At 44.9% G+C, this 21979-nt stretch overlaps 1 protein-coding gene across 1 annotated transcript in view; it reads right to left on the bottom strand.

The window, feature by feature from the left end:
• Nucleotides 1–20342, bottom strand: part of SLC38A5 (solute carrier family 38 member 5) — a 68049-nt gene extending 47707 nt beyond the window's left edge. Inside the window, exon 1 of the mRNA XM_081175762.1 lies at nucleotides 20209–20342. The gene's annotated coding sequence lies outside the window, so the exon portion shown is untranslated. The remainder of the gene's footprint in view (nucleotides 1–20208) is intronic.
• Nucleotides 20343–21979: the final 1637 nt, after the last annotated feature.

The following is a 21979-nucleotide window of genomic DNA, read 5'->3' as shown; positions in this document are numbered from 1 at the left end:
CACAAAATCTCAGCCAAGTTATGAGTGAACCTCCACATTTTATGTTAGTCCACCATATATTGCTTCATGATTTTAAAAAAGCCCAAATTCATTAACAATTGTGCTAACAAGTCTCGTTTCTCAGTGCAGATAATGGTATCGAGCTTCCATTTCAAGGTAGCCAATATCTAACATTCAAGGACTCCTATAAACAGCAGCCCAAAATGTAAGGCTTCTGTGTGGAGTATTTGTTGTGGGAAAGTTTCTCACACAGCTGTGAATGTCAGCGGACAAAGTTCTTCGAGATAGCGAGGTTTTTTTGTGCGTTACTGAAGGGACGGTACGGTGATCTTCAGTTTGTGAAAAGTTTTTATACTACGGACTGTGGGTTCTTCTGAACTATTTGTGTCTTCTGATTTTATGTATTGAAATGGTTTTTCAATCCTGCTCCTCAGGAAAACAGCAACAACTCGCTACAGAGCAGCTTACAAATCAGTAGAGAGAGAGAAAAAAGAGACCGTGCCCTCAGACTTACGATCACAACGACATTACCCAAAAGGAAAATGGATTGGTGAGGAGGAGGAAATAAGTAAATTCGGATTCAAGCTTTTAGTAATGTGTTGTTCTACTGGCCAGCTGGGTGGAGATAAAGTTGCTGGTCTCCTTGTTGCATCTGTTAAGTTGCCCTTCTCTTCCCTCCTCCTCTGATGGAGCCTGATATGGTGGCTGTTGCCAAGTGACAGCTGATCGAGGGGGCATCCTATATATATTATTTGCATATCTCAGTCAATAAAACCTATAAATGGAACACAATGGGAATCTTATCTAGGAACATGCTTATGTTCCACCTCCTCCATACAACCCTGCCCAGCAACTGTACTCCTCAAATGGGACATGGCGGAGTATACTGTGCTCCAGAAACTGGGCTTTTAGTGTTGCAGCTGCAGCCCTCTGGAATAGAGCATCAGAAGGTACCCACTGCCATGATGCCTCCTGATGACATTTTTGTTTAATAAGGCTTCCCGTGAGACATCACCTAGTAATTTGTTAAATATTAATCGTACAATTGTTGGAACAGTTTTAGTGCTTTTAGAGATTGTAGAAAGGCTTTCGGTTTCTTTTAGAATTTGCATTCTATGCATTTTATTTTTATTGTATTGTACACCTCTTGGGAGGCCCCAGGCTACGGAGCAGTTTATAAATTTGTAAAATAAATACAATTAAAAATGGCTCTGTCTCAGGAGAGGACCAGCTTCCCCATATATTCTCTCACTGGGCCCTAATATAAGCAAACGTTTCAAATGACCCAGTCCAAAAATATTGCATCAAACTTGGATGAGTTCTCAAAGGCGTTCTCAATAGGTAACTTTTCTGGAGCTAAATCTGAAAACAGGACCTCTCTCTCTCCCTATAAACATTTCTGGAGAATCTCCACAGTCGTCCGGATTTGTGGGAGGCACAGATACAGAGAACAGCTGTATGATTGGAGGCATTCATATCAACTGCCGTGGTGAATTAATTGCTCCTTACATATTTGGCAGAGTGAGTCCATGTTGGTGACTCCCAGCCTGCTAGAACAAAAGACCTCCAAGCAGTATACATGTCTAAAATGTCCATTCAAAATACCAATTAAAAACAAATGTTAAAAACAAGTTACATAAAAATGTGTTTGGATACACGTACACACTGGTCATATTTATGTACTCTCTAGCTAGCTAACTAACTAAATAGGCAGCAGTGACACTTCTTGGAAAAACAGGGCTGCTGTTTTTGCCCTATGGATTTCAGTGCCAACTAAACTCTTCTTTGTTCCAGCAAGGCTATCCAGCCATGAAATTTTGTTAAGCGAGTTCAGCAGGCATAAGTGTTTTACCTACTAAAATCATGTGTCAAAATAAAACGCCTGGGTAGGCTTGTTGGAACAAAAAAAGCGTTTTAAACAGGCACTGAAAATAATATGGCAAAGGAGCCTGCTCAGTATCAATGAGCAGGGAGTTCCAATGTCTAAGTGCTGCCAGTTTAGATGGAGAGAGAGAGAGAGAGAGAGAGAGAGAGAGAGAGAGAGAGTAAATGCATGGCAATTTACAGAGCATAAGAAAAGGATTGGGCCTGTCCTGAGTTTACAGTCTAACTTTAGACTGGAGTAGCAATGTGAGGCAAGGGTGGGGGGGGAGAAGGAAGACACAGTAGGAGGGGAGAAGACAGTCAAAACTAGGATAATGAACATGAGCAAAGACAGTTACATATCCGATTTTGTTTCAGCGAGACACTAAGGGGTTAAGCCAAATGGAGGAGGATATTTTTGCGCTGAGCTTTTAGCAGGGGAGGGAGGAGCAGGGAGAGAGAAAGAGAGGTAGCTCCTTATGGATATTCTGGGAGCAGTTTATTTACTTACTATATTAATATAAAGCTGTCCAATGGCATTGTTCTCCAGAGTTACAGCATAAAGTGATCAATTGCAATTAAAAACACAGCAAACTGAAATAACAACCTGGGGCACCAAACAGATGAATAAAAACAGGTAAGAAAGATATAGCCCATGAACAACAATTACTAAATGAAAAGGTATATTTACGTCACAGGTTTGAAGTTTTATTTATTGCTGTTCAGTTCCAAAAATCACCAGCAAGGCTATAACAGTTCAGAATTCGGGGTGTGTTTGTGCACACACGTGCGCCTGTGCACAGACAAAACGGCCCTGTCTGTTTGCTCCTAACCAGTGTGCCCTCAGCCTCATCATCCCTATAAGGAGGCAGTGTTGTAGAGTGGTTAGACAGTGTTGGAGTAATAATAATAATAATAATCTATTATTTATACCCCGCCCATCTGGCTGGGCCTCCCCAGCCACTCTGGGTGGCTTCCAAAAAAATATTAAAATACCGTAATACATCAAACATTACAAGCTTCCCTAAATAGGGTTGCCTTCAGATGTCTTCTAAAAGTCTGGTACAGTGATGCCCCGCAAGACGAATGCCTCGCAAGACGGAAAACTCGCTGGACGAAAGAGTTTTCCGTTTTGGAGGTGCTTCGCAAAACAAATTTCCTATGGGCTTGCTTCGCAAGACGACAATGTCTTGCGAGTTCCTGCGGGTTTTTTTTCCTCCCCCCCCCTTTTCTAAGCCGCTAAGCCGCTTATCAGCTGATCCGATCAGCAGATAAGCCGCTAATAGCGCTAATCCGCTAATCCTTCAATGGGCCTGCTTTGCAAGACAAAAAAAACCGCTAGACGAAGAGAATCACAGAACGGATTCTTTTCGTCTTGTGAGGCACCACTGTAGTAGTTTTTCTCTTTGACATCTGGTGGGAGGGTGGTCCACAGAGCGGGTACCGCTACCTAGAGGTCCTCTGCCTGGGTCCCTGTAACTTGGCTTCTCGCAGTGAGGGAACTGCCAGAAGGCCCTCAGTGCTGGACCTCAGTGTCCGGGCAGAACGATGGGGGTGGAGACGCTCCTTCAGGACCTGGGAGACCAGGGTTCAAGGACTCACTCAGGCATGAAGCTCATTGGTCGATCCTGAGCCGGTCTCTCAGCCCAGCCTACCTCGCAGGGCTGTTGTGAGGATGAAATGGAGAGGGGGAGAACCTAGCGTGCTGCCTTGAGCTCCTTGGACAGAAGAGGGGATGACGACGACAACGAAAGCAACACACGGGGGAAAGCCATCCCATGGAGCCTCACAGAAGCAGTGGCTGATTTTCTAAGTTCTTTTCTAAGTTCCTGAATGGTCCAGATTTGGGAAAGAGGCAGGGCTGGACTTAGGTTTGACGAGGCCCTAAGCCACTGTAGGTAATGGGGCCCTTTATACAGTGGTGCCTCGCAAGACGAAAAGAATCCGTTCTGTGATTCTCTTCATCTAGCGGTTTTTTCGTCTTGCGAAGCAAGCCCATTGAAGGATTAGCGCTATTAGCGGCTTTTAGCGGCTTATCGGATCAGCTGATAAGCGCCTTAGCGGCTTAGAAAAAGGGGGAGGGGAAAAAACCCGCAGGAACTCGCAAGACATTTTCGTCTTGCGAAGCAAGCCCATAGGAAATTCGTTTTGCGAAGCACCTCCAAAACGGAAAACTCTTTCGTCTAGCGAGTTTTCCGTCTTGCGAGGCATTCGTCTTGCGGGGCACCACTGTATAACAACAACAACAACTTTTTATTTATACCCTGCACTTCCTGGTTCAGGAAACTGGGCTCAGGGTGGCTAACAACAAATTTAAAACACTTAATTGATGCTACAATAAAAAAAGCATAAAATACGGTATAAAGCATAAATAACAACAAAATCAATTTAGGAGGGAAATCCATCCAATAAATGTTAGATGATCACCAGGGCTAGCTGGCTAAATTAGCCCCACTTGGGCATATGTCCAGCTGTCCTTTGTCAACAACAAATTGTGGCTGTTTTTTGTGTCGAATATATGCTATATGGTAATTTATGGACCTAATAGGTATCTAAAGCCATTCGCATATGTTGCCATGCAACCAGTCCATGCAGAATGAAGGCGCCCTATATATAGAAATGAGCAAACCCGTGATATTTTAAGGAGCAGGCTAGCAGGTGGGGCCCATTACTTAAATCATAGGAGCCTATACAACACAAAACACTGTATGTAGGTTTTATTTCATTTGTTTTTTATCTTATGTTTTTGAAATGTACATCCAGGTTGTTTTTTGAATTTTTTGGGGGGGCCCAAGGGAATGGGGCCCTAAGCTATAGCTTGTTTAAAGGTAAAGGTACCCCTGACCATAAGGTCCAGTCGTGGCCAACTCTGGGGTTGCGGCGCTCATCTCGCTTTATTGGCCGAGGGAGCCGGCGTACAGCTTCCGGGTCATGTGGCCAGCATGACTAAGCCGCTTATGGCAAACCGGAGCAGCGCATGGAAATGCTGTTTACCTTCCTGCCGGAGCGGTACCTATTTATCTACTTGCACTTGGACGTGCTTTTGAACTGCTAGGTTGGCATGAGCAGGGACCGAGCAACGGGAGCTCACCCCATCATGGGGATTCAAACTGCCGACCTTCTGATGAGCAAGTCCTAAGCTCTGTGGTTTAACCCAAAGCGCCACCCGCGTCCCAAGGTTGTTTACCTTATACTTAAATACGGCACTGAAAAGAGGCTAGCTATGAGGGAACACTGCTACCTAAGTGCTCAGGGGGGTTGCTAGACAGGGAAACTTCAGTTCAGCTGTTCTCTGTCCTGTTTACTATATGTGTGTGTGTATCCAGAACTTCCGGGTCTATATAAGGGCCTGTTTCCCAGCTCAGCTGCAGCCAAGTCTCCAAGCAGTCCTTCCCTTCCATTTCCATATTCCTCCCAGCGCTTGCCTTTAAACAGGCTTGTGCCTGACAATGGCTATAATTATGCCCCCTTGCTAATTAGGTGTAATTATAAACTGTTCCTCTAAAGCAGCTTGGGATTCCAAAGGCCTGGGGATTGTTAGCGTAACGCGTGGAGCAAGCCAACGGTAACTGGGGGATGCCAGGGAATCCGTGGGGCCAGCTCTGACCATTGGACACTGCTGCCTCTCTGGGCCACAAAGTTTAATTTGAGGCAGCTCTGGCATATTCCTTCAAGTGCTAGGAGCTCGGGGAAGGGGAGGCGTGATAATGGCAGGCTTTTTCAGCTATCATTCCGTCTAGTTATAGCCAAAACTGTGCAAAGAGTGACCTTCCAAAGACAAAATCCTGTTCCGCCTGGCCTTTGGTTTGGACTCAGTCTGACCCTTATGTTTTCCTTTCCCTTCTGGTTTTGATCTATGGGCTACTTTTAAAAATGGGGCTGCATTTTAAATTGCATTTTAACCTGTATTTTAAATTGGTTTTTTCCCCATTATGATTTTACTGTAATTTTACTGGTGTTAGCCACCCTGAGCCTGGCTCTGGCTGGGGAGGGCGGGGTATAAATATATTATTATTATTATTATTATTATTATTATTATTATTATTATTATTATTATTTTATTATGTCACTCAGAGCTGCGTGCAAAATTTCTGCCCTCGGGTGTGATGGAGGATGCTATCCTGTTGGTGGCATGGAAATCAGATTAAATTGCCCATCTAGTTGGAATGGCAGAGCAGGCAAGGGGCATCTTGTCCTTTGCCTCAAGCAGCAAAATTAGGCTTACCATACATCAGGAAAGTTCTAAGTCCTGGTTTTTGGGTATAAAAATGGCATCAGGGGGATTTTGCCGGAAAACCCGGATGTATGGCAACGTGATGAAAAAAGCAGCGGGAACAGCATAAAATCACTATTTGGGGGGCAGGTTTCCCCAAAAGCTCAACAACTTTACTGGTGTTGGGAATTTTTGAAACATGGTAACCCTAAGCAAAATGTCTTTTACTTTTGACTCATGCAAAGAATGGAAATTTCTGCTCAAAGCTGTTAGCAAGGAGTTGTCCCTGCAGCTCCCATCTCATCTCTCAAGCCTCCATCATTGCCTGGCAAGGGATGGCTACCTAGCACAGGGTTTTTGCAGGACCAGTTGCTACAGGCTGCTGGCAGTGAAAAGAGAGCACGCTGGTCCTCTGCACAATGGAAAAGGGGGCACAGAAAAGCCAAAGCCCCCCAAAGCCCAATGGAGCCATAACAATAATATCAAAACATGCTCCAGCTCAACTCCCACTCCAGCTTTGCAGAACCACTTTACAACCAACTGCCCCGGGGGAAAGGTCCTGGTGTTTATTGCATGTATGCATTTTTTTAAACATACAGTGGTACCTTGGTTCTCAAACGCCTTGGTACTTGAACAACTTGGAACCCAAACACTGCAAACCCAGAAGTAAGTGTTCCGGTTTGCGAACTTTTTTTGGAAGCCAAACGTGCTCCGGTTTGAGTGTTACGCTTCTGTTTTGAGTGTTACACTGAGGTCTGTTTTTGCTATTTATTTTGCATTTTTGTTTTTGCAGCTCATTTTTTGTTTTGTTTTTGTGACTGTGTGGAACCCAGTTCAGCTACTGAATGATTGATTGATTGTGTGACTGCAGTACATTGTTTATCACTTTCATTTTATGGATCAATGGTCTCATTAGATAGTAAAATTCATGTTAAATTTAACAATTCATGTTAAATTGTTTTAGGGGTTGTTTTTAAAAGTCTGGAATGGATTAATCCATTTTGCATTACTTTCTACGGGAAAGCGCACCTTGGTTTTGGAACGCTTTGGTTTTGGAATGGACTTCTGGAACGGATTAAGATTGAGAACCAAGGTACCACCACACTGTAGTTTAATGTTTCTTGTGAGCTACCTTGCAACGATCTGTATCCTGAAATCATTGTAATAAACAAGCAAGAGCAATACCATGCAATTCATTCGGGTGAGGTCCTTTCCCAAGTTCTATCTGTAGGAAAGTTGTGTCGTGCGCTGAGAAAGACAGGACCTTCTCAACGCTGGTGCCCATCTTTGGAATGCTTTCCCAATTGAGGTAAAACTGGTGCTGCTATTGTACACTTTTTTGGAGGCAGGTTAAGACAGGTTTCTTTTTGCCCAGACTCTTAAAATGTTGTATTGTTTCATCTGATTGAATCATTTTTGGTTTATTACATTTCAGGTTTTTATTAGGTTGCTTTGATTTTTATACAAGGTGTGACCGGAAAGTAGGGTGAATAATGAGAAATGATGGATTCGTGAAGACACATGGGAGGCGTTTGCCCGTATCTCAGCTAATATATGCGCACATGTCTTGGCATTTGTTGACAGGCCTACGTTCATGCGGTAGCTTTTAGTAGCTGTTAACAGTGCAGTGGTTTTCCCAGTAGTGATGTATGGAAGTGAGAGCTGGACCATAAAGAAGGCTGATCGCCAAAGAATTGATGCTTTTGAATTATGGTGCTGGAGGAGACTCTTGAGAGTCCCATGGACTGCAAGAAGATCAAACCTCTCCATTCTTAAAAAAATCAGCCCTGAGTGCTCACTGGAAGGACAGATCCTGAAGCTGAGGCTCCACTACTTTGGCCACCTCATGAGAAGAGAAGACTCCCTGGAAAAGCCCCTGATGTTGGGAAAGATGGAGGGCACAAGGAGAAGGGGACGACAGAGGACGAGATGGTTGGACAGTGTTCTCGAAGCTGCTAAAATGTGTTTAACCAAACTATGGGAGGCGGTGGAAGACAGGAGTGCCTGGCGTGCTCTGGTCCATGGGGTCACGAAGAGTCAGACAAGACTAATCGACTAAACAACAACAACAAATAGTGCAGTGTGTCGTGATTGAAAATGGAGCAGAGTGTCAGTATGAAATTCTGTTTCAAAATTGGGTAAATAGGCACCAGAAATCCACGAAATGCTCACAATTGTGTACGGAGATGAAGCTGTAACTCGAAAGACAGTGTATGAGTGGTTTAAGCATTTCTGTGAAGGGCAGCAAACCATCGAAGATGACCCTTGGTCTGGCTGGCCATCGACAAGCAGAACGGCGGCAAATGTTGACAGAGTTCGTGAGTTATTAATGCGGGATTGGCGTTTGTCCGTCCGAATGATGGCGGAATGTTATGACTATCGGCTTGGTTACTTGAGAGCGAACAGGCAAGATCCCCACTGGTCTTTTCAAAGGCTTTATTATTGGTGCAAAAACATTTACAGTGCAGAACGCCTCAATTCCATGTCTTGCTCAGTCACTAGCAGAATCTGAGAGTGGGCGGTCCTTAAACTTTCCCCAGCAGAGTAGTCTCTTGATCCCCATCCGACGCCTCCCCTCTCTGCACAAAAACCTACTGCACAGGGAGGGCGTGGGTAAAGGGGGTCCTGCCTCCCCCCCCCACTTTGCTCATACACAGTGTCCTGGCTCTTTCTTGCATCCTCCGAGCCCTGCATCTCTTCCCCACTAGAGGCGGGGCTTCCCTCCTCCGCTGAGGAAGTGCTGCTTCCCACGATCTATGGAGGCTCCCTTGTAATCCAGCTGCCCTTCCACCTCTCGTCTCTGAGCTGATGGCAGTTCCCTGACACGGAAGAATTGCATATTCCACGTGAAATTGTTGCTGAGATTACTGAGTTGTCCCGCCCTCCATATTCTCCCGATCTGGCCTCACCAGATTTCTTTCTTTTTCCAAACCTGAAATCTGCACTGCAAGGGCACAGATTTTCCAACATTTCACACATCCAAGCTGCTGTGACAAGGGAATTGAAAGCAGTACAAAAAGGACTTCTCCAGAAGTTTCCAACAGTTCTATGAACATTGTCAACGGTGCATTGTATCACCTACTTTGAAGGCCTGTAAGGTATGTATGTTCAAATATTTCTTGCTGTCCGATTTCTATGACCATTCACCGAACTTTCCAGGCGCACCTTGTAGTTTGTTTTAAGATTGCATTGCCATATGGATTTTTAGGTACACTGCCCTGGAATCCATGTTGGGATTAAGACATGGTTTGTAAAAAGTCAAAATAAATGAAATGCATTAACTATTGAGAGTCCTGAATCCTTGTGTTACCTTTTAACCAGCACTGGAACACATCCGTCCATTTGTCTGTGCTTTAAAAAGCACAAACAATTTCTCCATTTGTTCCAACAGAAAACTCAAATGAGTTTTTTTGTTTTCTAACAGGGCAATCCAGTATATCTGCACTCAGAAATGAGGCCCACTGAGTTCAATGGGGGTTACTCTCCGAAATGTAGGGACACAATTGCATACCTGAAACTGTTCTTCCTGCTGGCCCCTATCCCACTCACAAACCCCTCTTTTCTTCTGGAAACCCCAAATAAACCAGCTCCTCCCACTTTTACCCTGAAGTTTACCCTGGAATCCTTTCCTGGATTAACCCTGAAATTGTGAACTCTCCTCCTCTGACGTGCTTCTGGCAGAGCAGAAAGGAAGGATAGGTAGGTTGCCATAGGTCCTCTTTTTCCAGGACATGCCCTCTTTTTCATGGGTAGAGTCATCATAGCGATCCATAGTGTTAAAAGCTGGCAAATGCGTCCTCTTTTTTGCTCTTCAAAATATGGCAAACCTACATCTGGACAAGCAGAGACCTGCATCAGTTCCCAGCAGGTCTCTAGTTCTGCATTTCATTCTGCCCATTCCCTCTTTCTTCTCTCTCTCTCACACACACACCCCGCCTCTACACTGTGGTTATAATCTTTTTGATATGGTACAACAGACTATATTCTGTCTAATGCTGATATGTCGTTTTAGGTTATACAGCAAATTTGGTCTCATCTTGTTCTCTTCCATGCTAATATATGCTCACAACCTCATCTTATCTTTCTGACCCTCTATGCTCGGGGGGGGGGGGGACACACGTTTTTGTCTTTACCGTAACTCCTTGAGAGTGGTTAAGCTTCAAGGCTAAAGGAGGACTGAATCTAGATCTCCCAAAGTCCAACACCAGATCGACTGCACCACCAGGGCTCTTACACCTTTTAAACACAGGGGAGGCAATGCCTTTTTGCTAAGCAGATCTCACCGAGTATTTGTCTTATTTCCAAGTGTGCGAGAGACGAGGGTTGACAGCTGGCCAGCACTTGATTACCTGCTCCCATTTCGGCCACACCTCTTCCAAGAAACAGCACAAAGCCCCATCTGTCCCTGGTGCAGCTGACATTTCCTTCAAAACCTTCTGAGCTGTTGCAATATTTATAAATATTCCATTGCACCTCAGCAGAAAAGCCAATGGCTAGGAAGGCCTCCTTCCAAATGACGAAATCCAGCAGAGCTCTCGCCGTCAATCACAGCAGACACGGAACAGCACCCCATGTAGCAAAAGGGGCTGCTGTCCAAATGATTGTCGGAGCCTCCCACTTCCCGCTTCCAACCCACTCACGTGTGGGAGAAAAGGAGGTGAATCTTACCCAGTGCTTGAATTTATCTTTCTGCTCCCACAACATTACCCAACCCTGCATGAAAGATACATAAAAGGTAAAGGTAAGGGGACCCCTGACCATTAGGTCCAGTCGTGGCCGACTCTGGGGTTGCAGCGCTCATCTCGCTTTACTGGTCGAGGGAGCCGGCGTACAGCTTCCAGGTCATGTGGCCAGCATGACTAGGCCGCTTTCGGCGAACCAGAGCAGCGCATGGAAACACCGTTTACCTTCCTGCCAGAGCGGTACCTATTTATCTACTTGCACTTTGACGTGCTTTCGAACTGCTAGGTTGGCAGGAGCAGGGACCAAGCAACGGGAGCTCACCCCGTCGCAGGGATTTGAACCGCCAACCTTCTGATTGGCAAGTCCTAGGCTCTGTGGTTTAACCCACAGCACCCCCCGCATCCCTGAAAGATACATAGGAGGTGGGAAAATGTCATTATAGCTATCCTCAGGTGCATGGTGGGTGAGCATGGCAAGGCTGTGGCAAGAGGGTAAGAAGATTGGTGGTCTTGTGAGGTGGTACAAGCTTTCTGGGAAATGATATATAATGAGTTAAAGAAAACACTCAAGAAAACTTTGGTTAAAAAACCAGAGGCTTTTTTTGTTTTGTTAGGTATGATAGGTGAGGAACTACCAAAATCAAATAAAAGACTTTTTGTGTGCGCAACGACGGCAGCAAGAATGCTTCTGGCCCAGAGAGATGGAAAGAAGGCGAAGTACCGACCAGAGGAGAATGTCAGACCAAGCTGATGGAGTACGCAGAAATGGCAAGACTGACGGGAAAGATCAGAAACCAGGAAGACCCAGTATTTTTAAAAGACTGGAATAACTTTTTAATATATCTGAAAGACCACTGTAGACAGCTGAAATTGGCAGGAAAACAATGACACTACAAGTTGAATGAACTTTGGTTACTATGATTATATAATAGATGGATTACAGTAAAAAATGTAGGGGGGGGGAATTCAGAAATGGAACCCACTGAGGGAGGGGGGGAGGTCTGAAGGTTCAAAAGAACCTCTTCTTATTATTATTATTTTTTTTTTTTTTGGAATGGTTATGTTTATTGTGTACAACCTAATAAAACTAATAAAATAAACTAATAAAAATTTTTTTTTATTAAAAAACGAGGGTCAGAAGAACGCCATGCACAGTCTGGGACGCTCCCGTCTCTCCTGTTCACACATTTCTCGGCCTCGGCCTCATTATAAGTCACATTCTGGGACTGAACCCTGGTAAACCCAAACTCCAATTAAGCCCTGCCTGTAAGGCAGTTAATATTTGGCAAGCCAAGGCTCCATTCCCTTTGCAGCTGCTGCCCAGGGGGCCTTTCCCAAGAAGCAGAGCAAAGAGATAACAAAATCAGCCAACCACAGGCATGTCCCAACCCTGCAGGGAACTGCACTCCCACTTCCTCTGCTGCACACAGAACAATCTCCTCATTCAAAATTCCAGGTTCCCTCCAAATTGTCAAGCCCAGGGCAGCCGCTTCCTCATTGATTAGTTTGCAATGAACAGCGGGGCGTCTGAAGGTGTAATGCTATTGCCTCCACCTCTGCAATGGCCTGGTGTGACCTTGCATAGACCCAAAAGAAACATTACTGGAAACCCTTGCTCTGTCAGACACCGGAGGACAATTATCCCCACAAACAGATCTGAGTGCTCTTGCCCCAAAGCAGTATACAGTGGTACCTTGGGTTACATACGCTTCAGGATACAGACGCTTCAGGTTACAGACTCCACTAACCCAGAAATACAGTGGTACCTCGGGTTAAGTACTTAATTCATTCCGGAGGCCCATTCTTAACCTGAAACTGTTCTTAACCTGAAGCACCACTTTAGCTAATGGGGCCTCCTGCTGCTGCCGCGCCACCGGAGCACGATTTCTGTTCTCATCCTGAAGCAAAGTTCTTAACCTGAGGAACTATTTCAGGGTTAGCAGAGTCTGTAACCTGAAGTGTATGTAACCTGAAGGGTATGTATTTTTTTTTAATGATATTTATTGAAAGTTTTATAGAATTACAAAAAAAGAAAAGAAAAAAAGAGAAAGAAAAAACAAACCACATCAAACAATGCAAATTCAAAAAACAAAAATACACCACAAACACTCAAAAACAAATCCATCATTCTCAAATCCTCAACTGTCATTACCTTCTTTATTTGACCTCCTCCTCCTCCCTTTTTTTGTATCCTAGTTGTTAATTGCCGCAGCAAATCCTTTCCATATTTCATAATATTCTGTCATTACATTACCTTAATCTATTTTAATCTTATCTTACTATAAAAAACCTTAAATCTTAAAACTTAGATCTTATTTTTCCAACTTCTCATAACCATAATATTCTTACATAATTCTTTAAACATTTTTGCCAAGTAATTTCACTCCAACATTTTTCTAACATTCATCAATTTTATAAAACAATCCTAGTAGTAAAAAAAAAAGAAATAAAAACAATCCAATCTTCATCCAGCATCCCTTCCTCCTGGTCCCGGGTTTTGTCAGTCCTTACTATCCCATCGATCTAGCGCATTAACCTGGTAACCTTGTATCCGAGGCCCTTAAATCTCTTCCATGTCCCTTCCGCGGCTCTTCTTCATATTTATAACTATATTTTCCTTTGTCTCCTGCTCCTTTCACTCGTGGGAACTCCAGCTTAACAATGCTTTTAACCCTTCTCAACAAATCAGCCCCTTTTCCATAGTCCACACTAAACTCCATGTGGTATTTAAGAACATATTTCAAAAACCCTCCAAAATTAAGAGCCCCCACAACCCCAACCATCTCACGGCCCATTGCCAGACTTGAAAAGTCTAAACATCCCTGTGTCTATCCAACCCCCCATTTCCAAACCAAACCAAACTTTATCTTTCCAAATCTGGCTTTTTCCAAGTTCATTTGTCAAGTCCAAAAGCTCATGTTCCTGCTGGGCCACAGCTCCCTCCGTCTCTGGCGCCCAAGATTCAACAGCATCCTCTTCCCTCATCTGTTCTGTCAGGGCACACTCCTGATTTAATTCCTGGGTGGGCTCTGTATAATTTCCCACTGCCTGTTCAAAATTTCTGATCGCATCAGTCATCAAATCCGTCTTCTCATGTAGCTGTTCCAATAGGGCATTTGTTTTAGAGAAAGCGCACAACAGAGCTTCCAAATACATTGTCCTGCAAGGTCAGAAGTCTATTCCCATGATTGTAATCTGTAACAGCTGCAAGCTCCCCGGAGTCGGTTACAGTTTCACAGTCTCCCTCTAGGGGGTAAACTTCTATTTGTTCTTTCTTTTAAAAACAAGTCTAACAACAAAGTTTCATTTTTCAGATATTTTGTCAATATTTGTTCCTTTAAAAAGCGAAGGGGAACAATGGAATCAATGTTTCTCTTCTTATAGCTATCTGTCAAAAACGTTTGTCTGTGGTCAATGAGCTTTAAAAAAAAAGAACGTCAGTCCTGACACCCCGCTCCAGTATCAGGACAGTGGAAAGTTACTTTACTTTAGACTCACTTCTGCAGATTTAAACAGTCCGAAAAAATCCCCCCTCTTCCCCTGCTTCCGAAGGGGGTTCAACAATTTTAAATGATGAAAGTTAATCTTTTACGAGCGATTTTCTGGGCTCTAGTTTGCCATGTCTTTGCTTTGATCTATCTACAAAGAAACGGAAGGCTGACTTCCTGTTTAGACCTTCCCGTTTCAGTGCCAAATTGAGGTAAACTTTTAAGTCTAATTTTCCTTTCTGATCACAAGTCCTTATTTAAAGTCCAATTGTCCGAGTTTAAGTACTCATGGGTGATTATTTTAGAAGCCAAATTGTCCCAGGAAAAGGCAGCACTCTCCGGCAACGGCTGTGCGGCTTCGCTCCACGGAAGAAGCAGTTGACTCTCAGCACCGCGCCACTTCCCCCTCTTCACTCCAGAGCCCGTTAGTGGGTTCTTTTGCGGGTTGGGGAGGCGCTAAAGGTGCCCGCTGAGTCCCATGGTCACAGGATTCATCTGCCTGTGATTTCTGAAAGGGTCCCCGCTTCGCCGTAGCGGAAAAGACCCGTTTCACGTGGAGCTAGTCCCTCCAGATCAGAGGGAGTCCGCCATTGCCGATGGCGCCACCCCGGAAGTCCGTAACCTGAAGTGTATGTAACCCGAGGTACCACTGTAGTACCTCGGGTTAAGAACTTTGCTTCAAGATGAGAACAGAAATCATGCTCCGGCAGCGCGGCAGCAGTAGGAGGCCCCATTAGCTAAAGTGGTGCTTCAGGTTAAGAATAGTTTAAGGTTAAGAACGGACCTCCAGAACAAATTGAGTACTTAACCCGAGGTACCACTGTATACAGAATCAAGGACAATGTGAGCCTGGACTTACAGGGACTGAGCTCTGGAATACACTGAGAAAGGGATTGTCACTGAGCATGTGAAGAGTGCTTTTTATTCTACTGAGTAACTACAGACCACTGTTGCATGTAGAATCAAAGCTCCTGGGCTTTGCACTTTTGCACTGCCTGATTAACCACTGAGAGTCGATGCAACAGATCTGGCTTCTGTGGTTCCAGGGGGGTGGGCTGAAATCAACCTGTTCAAGTTACAAGGAAGGGGATTTCGAGCAGCCCTTACCAAGAACTTTCTGTCTGTCTGAGCTGTTCGGCAGTGGAACAGACTGGGTGGGAAGGGCTCTGCTTCACTGGAAGTTTTCAAGCAGAGGCTAGATGTCCCATCAGGGATGTCATAGCAGCAGACTTACTGCATGAGCAGGAAACAAGACCAGATGAGGTCCTTTCCAACTCAATGATTTAGTAATGAGCATTGTATGGAGAGGGATGTGGGTGGCGCTGTGGATTAAACCACAGAGCCTAGGACTTGCCGAAAAGAAGGTTGGCAGTTCGAATCCCCGCGATGGGGTGAGCTCCCGTTGCTCGGTTCCTGCTCCTGCCAACCTAGCAGTTCGAAAGCACGTCAAAGTGCAAGTAGATAAATAGGTACCGCTCCAGCGGGAAGGTAAACAGCGTTTCCGTGCGCTGCTCTGGCTCGCCAGAAGCAGTTTAGTCATGCTGGCCACATGACCCCGAAGCTGTAAGCCGGCTCCTTCGGCCAATAAAGCGAGATGAGCGCCGCAACCCCAGAGTCGGCCACGACTGGACCTAATGGTCAGGGGTCCCTTTGCCTTTATTGTATGGAGAAAGGGGGGAGAGAAGTGTTGTTCGCCCTCTCTCCTAACACCAGAGCTTGTGGACATTCAACGAAGGTTGTCCAAAGATTCAGGACAGAGAAAAGAAATCACTGCACATCACACAGCACATAGCTGAACTAGGGAATTCCATAAGAGACAGTGATGGCTACCATCATGAATGGCTTTAAAAGAGAATTTGACAGATTCATGGAAGATAAGGCCACCAATGGCCTCTAACCCCGATGGATATTTTCTGCCTCCACCATTGGAAGCAGGATAGCTCATTCTGAAGGAAATCAGCCCTGAGTGCTCACTAGAAGGACAGATTGTGAAGCTGAGGCTCCAATACTTTGGCCACCTCATGAGAAGAGAAGACTCCCTGGAAAAGACCCTGATGTTGGGAAAGATGGAGGGCACAAGGAGAAGGGGGTGACAGAGGCTGAGATGGTGGGACAGTGTTCTTGAAGCTACCAGCATGAGTCTGACCAAACTGCAGGAGGCAGTGGAAGACAGGAGTGCCTGGCGTGCTCTGGTCCAGGGGGTCACAAAGAGTCGGACACGACTAAATGACTAAACAACAACACAACAACAATTTGGGGAGTAAGACGCTTCTCTCTCTAAATAGCCACATTAAAAAATATTCGGGTTGGTGTTGGTTAATTGTTTAGTTGGGGTTGGTAGTTATTTTAATTTGGCTATAACTGTCTGTTGTTGTTTATTTCTGTTGATTTATTGGTTTGTTTGTTGCTTGTATAGGATTTTTTAAAAAATGTTTGATGTTTTGTTGTGTTTTTATATATGTTGTCAGCCACCCAGAGTGGCTGGGAGGGATAATAATAATAATAATAATAATAATAATAATAATAATAATAATAATATTTCCTTACAATATCTGTGTCATAAACACCATGTTATGACTGTCTGGGCATCAGCACTATGAACATTCCTAAAGTTACGACCACTGATCCCTAGGAAAGAATTGCGCCATACAACACATTTCTACAATTCATGCTTATGAAAGAGGCGCTTATACTGGAGATGAGGAGACCTCGCAACCACATGCCAGGAGTAGAAATATAATTGAAATGGGGGTTGGGGGAATTCACATACATTCCTCAAATTGCCATATTGAGAAAGTTCTCTCCCAGGATTCATTTCAGCACAAGTATAAGTGACATTCCCAGAGCATAGATTCTTGCAAGTCATTCCAAACTAGGCCTTTTTGTTGTTGTTAGAGCAGAGTTTTAAAAACTACAAGCTGTGTGTGCACACTCTGAACATCATGCCTTCCTCTGACAGTCATCACAGCACAAATATATTCATGCGTCTGACAAAGTGGACTCTGGTCCACAAAACCTTATGCCATAATAACTTTTTTCACCCTTTAGAGTGCTGCCAGACTCTCTTTGGGTATCACAAAGGCTGGAATCCAAAAGAGGTTTGTGGATTGTGCCCAACAGAGCTCTTTTACTTAAGCTGCCTTTGTTTGTAAAAATGTCCATATTTGCATCTAATCAAACGGTGCATCCAAAGATGCCTATATTAGGGAAAATTGCTTGCAAAAGTCTGTTAGGCCATAATTGCATTAAAATATGTATTTTATGAGAAATTTCCACAAAATTGCTGGCAAATTCTCATAACCAGCAGGGGATTTTGTGTGGAAGGAGTTCCAGTCCAGCTCTTTGTTTTTTTATATTAACTCCTTTTCTTGTTATAAAAGAATAAAAATCCTATTAGAAAACAACTATATTGTGGGGTTTAAAAAAAAAATCCAGTGAATATTAAACATTACAAAAGAAACAATTATTTAATTCTAAGTGTATTTTTTTTGCATATGGCTCCAGTTGGTGGGTGTTGGCTTCTAGTAAAAAACAAAGATTCTAAATGCCTAAAGTTTGCACATTCCTGTACTTGAATTCAAGGAATAATCAGTAAGTTGTGTGGTGGCACCTTAAAAAACTAATAAATGTATTATGGTAGTGGTTCTCAGCTGGTCATCTGAGGACCTCAGAGGGTCTGTGGCACCATTCAGATAACAAAAAATACCATAGAGATTACAAAATGTTCAAGTCCATGACTTGGCTTTTGAAAAACAGGGGCTCTGCAGTACTTAGTTAATTGGGAACCACTGAATTATGGCATAAGCATCTTATCAGTCTTTCAAATGCCACAAGACATTTTTCCTGAAATAAACTGAAAATGTCTCTCTCTCTAGAAATTGGAAGGCAAGAACTGTACCTGGGAAACAGGGATTGTTTAGAACATAAAAGGTAAAGGTAAAGGGATCCCTGACCATTAGGTCCAGTCGTGACCGACTCTGGGGTTGTGACGCTCATCTCGCTTTATTGGCTGAAGGAGCCGGCGTTTGTCCGCAGACTGTTTTTCCGGGTCATGTGGCCAGCATGACTAAGCCCCTTCTGGCGAACCAGGGCAGCACACGGAAACGCGTTTTACCTTCCCGCCGGAGCGGTACCTATTTATCTACTTGCACTTTGACGTGCTTTCGAACTGCTAGGTTGGCAGGAGCAGGGACCGAGCAACGGGAGCTCACCCTGTCGCGGGGATTCGAACCACCAACCTTCTGATTGGCAAGTCCTAGGCTCTGTGGTTTAACCCACAGCGCCACCCGCGCCCCTTATTAGAACATACAGCCCCCTTAAGACCACCTCAAGCCACTTAGGGACCCAGTCATTTGCCCAAATGGTGGATCATGTTGTGAGACGCTGGCCCAACTGTTTTCTATGCTTTTGCATTCCTTGCCATGAACACTGACAACTCTCTCACCAAGAGTCAGCAGTATCATTGCTACTCGCAGTTCCTCTGGCAGGAGGGGCAGTTCTGCTATTCCTCTGCAGGAAAGTCAAGCTTCGCTGTGAATTGGAAAGTCCCAAGGGAAAGTATTTTGACAGCTTGCACACATCTGATCGTAAGCATCTGTGCAAGCTTTTGAAGCCAGAAAAGGCAGGGGCAGGAGGATTCCTGAGCTGCTCTGTCCTCAGATCTGAGCAGGGTGTAGGTTCAGATCTCAGCGGACAGAGAAAGAGAGAATCAAGGGGACAATCTCCCCTAAATTCTCTCTTGGAACAGGTGTGCTATTAGGAGGGAGGGGAAGTTGAAAGGGGCGAATGTGGACTCTGTTTGCATCTCCAGCAAAGCATTTAAAACAGCAGCCAATTTCCAGAAAGTGAAATCCTAAAGTCTGCTCAGAAGCTGATCTCTGGGCCTGGGAGAACAGGGTTCAAATCCTCTCTCAGCTGCAGTGGTGTAGCGTGGGTTGTCAGCACCCGGGGCAAGGCAAGTAATTTGCGCCCCCTAACCCATGGATTTTAGCAGGGGGCAGAGAGCTGCAAGTACGAGCGCGCGCCCCCCATGTTGCGCCTGGTGCGGCCGGCCCCCCCTGCACCCCCCACGCTACGCCACTGCTCAGCTGTGAAGTTAACTGGGTGACTGTGGTGCCCAGTTATGAACTCTCAGACCAACCTACCTTACAGGGTTGTTATGAGGATAAAACGAGAAGGGGTAGAGCTCTTGGTTTGGAGCTCTCGGACAGGAGGAGGAGTGTCCTAGACGGGGTTGGAGACATTGTGGGGAGTGCATGCCTTGGAAAATTCAAGGGAGGAGCCTAGAATATTACTGTATCCCAGTTCTTGGGAGGCAAATAGGATCTCGTCAGGGCTTGTTCTCTGTGGTGAGAAGAGACAGGGATTCAGGCAGAAAGTAAACTGGCCTTCCTAGATTCCTTCTCTCAGAGTCAGGCCTCTTGTTCCAGAACAAATAAGCCTCAGGAACAAACTGAGATTCCATGCTTCTCGCCCACCAATCCTGTGTGAAATTCTTTCGTAGAGATTCGCAAGTGGGACGAATACAGCTCTGCCACAAGTACGGACTGGCTCCACAGGTGTGAATTCGGAGGTTTGCAGAGGGAGCTGTTGCTGTAACCTTGGCTTTCTCAGAGACCACTCAGGGGCAGCTAGGGGGCTGGCCCACCTCCTTCCCTTTCTGCCTCCTCAAGAAGAATTCCCCCCACCAGAAAAAGCTGCCAGTCATTTTGTATTCCATGTAGCTGGGAAACACATTTAAGCAAAAATGGCCTCCTTCATCAACAAAAATGGCTCCATTTAAGCAAGGCTTCTATTTTGCTCCAAAACGAAAGCAGTGGAACTTTCCACTGCAGATGTGCATGGCAGGGTATAATTCGAACATTTAATCCCTTTTGCACCGATAGAGAAGTGGAGGCGCTAAAGGGGGGAAAGTGTGTGTGACCATTACCCTGAGCCCGTTAATAGAATCAATTCCACTCACCTTGCTGGGTCTAGAACCCAAGAGTCCTGGTTCCCAGGGATTCCCCAGAGTTATGGTTTAACAGCAGAGCTGAGCACACCAGTAAATGGAAGCAATAGGCAGCCTTGTCTCATGCATGTCATGAGGTCTGACCCAGCTGGGAAAAGAAACATCACACCCATGCCATTAGAACTAATTCCCTGCCTACTGACAGTCATGTCGTTCCACTTAGAACTGCTGCCCAGACCCTTGACATGAAGACAGTAAATATTATCATCAGTGCTGGCTCCAGGATTGTGGTAGTCTTGAGGCAAGGCTTAATATTTTGGATGACATATAGAGTATGCACCAAGATCTCTCTCTCTCCCTGCCTCTGAGCTTCTGTGCCAAGTGAGGAGGACAGTGATCATGGTGCCATGGGTCTCTTGCCAGTCTTGGCAAACACCCAGCCCTCCAGTTCTCAGGGACCCCCCTCCTCCCCCAGTAATGGAAGTGTGTCATAAAAGGAAAAGAGAAACACGAGAAACGACTCTGAGGAACTCATAGATGGTAAATAATGGAGGAAAACTTCACCTGTTGCATTTCTGCATGTTTTCCTCTCTGGGGATCTGAGTAGGGGTGCTTGTTTGCTTTCACTGTTCTGCCTGCATAGCTGTAAACAAAGCCCTATACGGCCTCGGGCCCTCGGACCTATGGGACCGCCTCTCCTGGTATGTCCCACGGAGGTCCTTACGGTCTTCAAATAAAAACATCTTGGAGATCCCGGGCCACAGGGAGGTTAGGCTGGCCTCAGCCAGAGCCAGGGCTTTTTTGGCTGTGGCCCCGATCTGGTGGAACGCTCTGTCACAAGAGACTAGGGCCCTGCGGGACTTGACATCTTTCCGCAGGGCCTGCAAGACGGAGCTGTTCCACCTGGCCTTTGGCCAAGGCACAGTCTGACCCCCTCCTTTGGTAATTCTCACAGAACTCTAGCGCAATGGTTGCCATTAATTTGACTCTGAATTGATTTTAGAATGAATTGATTTTAGAATTCCTTCCAGTAGCACCTTAAAGACCAACTAAGTTAGTTCTTGGTATGAGCTTTCGTGTGCATGCACACTTCTTCAGATACACTGAAACAGAAGTTGCCAGATCCTTCTATATAGTGAGAAGGTGGGGAGGGGTGTTACTCAGAAGGGTGGTGGGAATGGGAGATAGGCAGATAGCTGAGAGAGCCTCTTGACGACTCTTAACGACTGTAATAGGTCTTACAGGAAAAGGCAAGGGGTGGGAAGGTGAGAAATGGTTTAGTTATGTATAGTGAGATAAGAATCCAATGTCTTTGTTCAGCCCAGGTCTTTTCATGGTTTTAAGTTTGGTAATGAGTTGTAATTCAGCAGCTTCTCTTTCCAGTCTATTTCTGAAATTCCTTTGTAGTAAAACAGCTACTTTGAGATCTTGTATAGAATGTCCTGGGAGATTGAAGTGTTCTCCTAGTGGTTTCTCTGTTCTGTGATTCTTGATGTCAGATTTATGTCCGTTTATTCTTTGGCGTAAGGTTTGGCCTGTTTGTCCAATATAGAGAGCTGAAGGACACTGTTGGCATTTAAATAATCTTTAAATAATCTTCCCAACAATACTATACTAGCTACTATGGATGTGGAATCTCTGTATACCAACATCCCACACAACGATGGTTTACAAGCTATAAGGAACACCATATCAGATAAAACCACAGCGGACCTTGCCACTAAACTCTGCCAATTTGTCCTTACCCACAACAACTTCAAATTCGGTGATGACCTGTTTCTTC

The sequence above is a fragment of the Podarcis bocagei genome, assembly GCF_964188305.1.
Source record: "Podarcis bocagei genome assembly, chromosome: 17".
NCBI lineage: Eukaryota > Metazoa > Chordata > Lepidosauria > Squamata > Lacertidae > Podarcis > Podarcis bocagei.
This window is presented reverse-complemented; position numbering and strand designations above follow the sequence as displayed.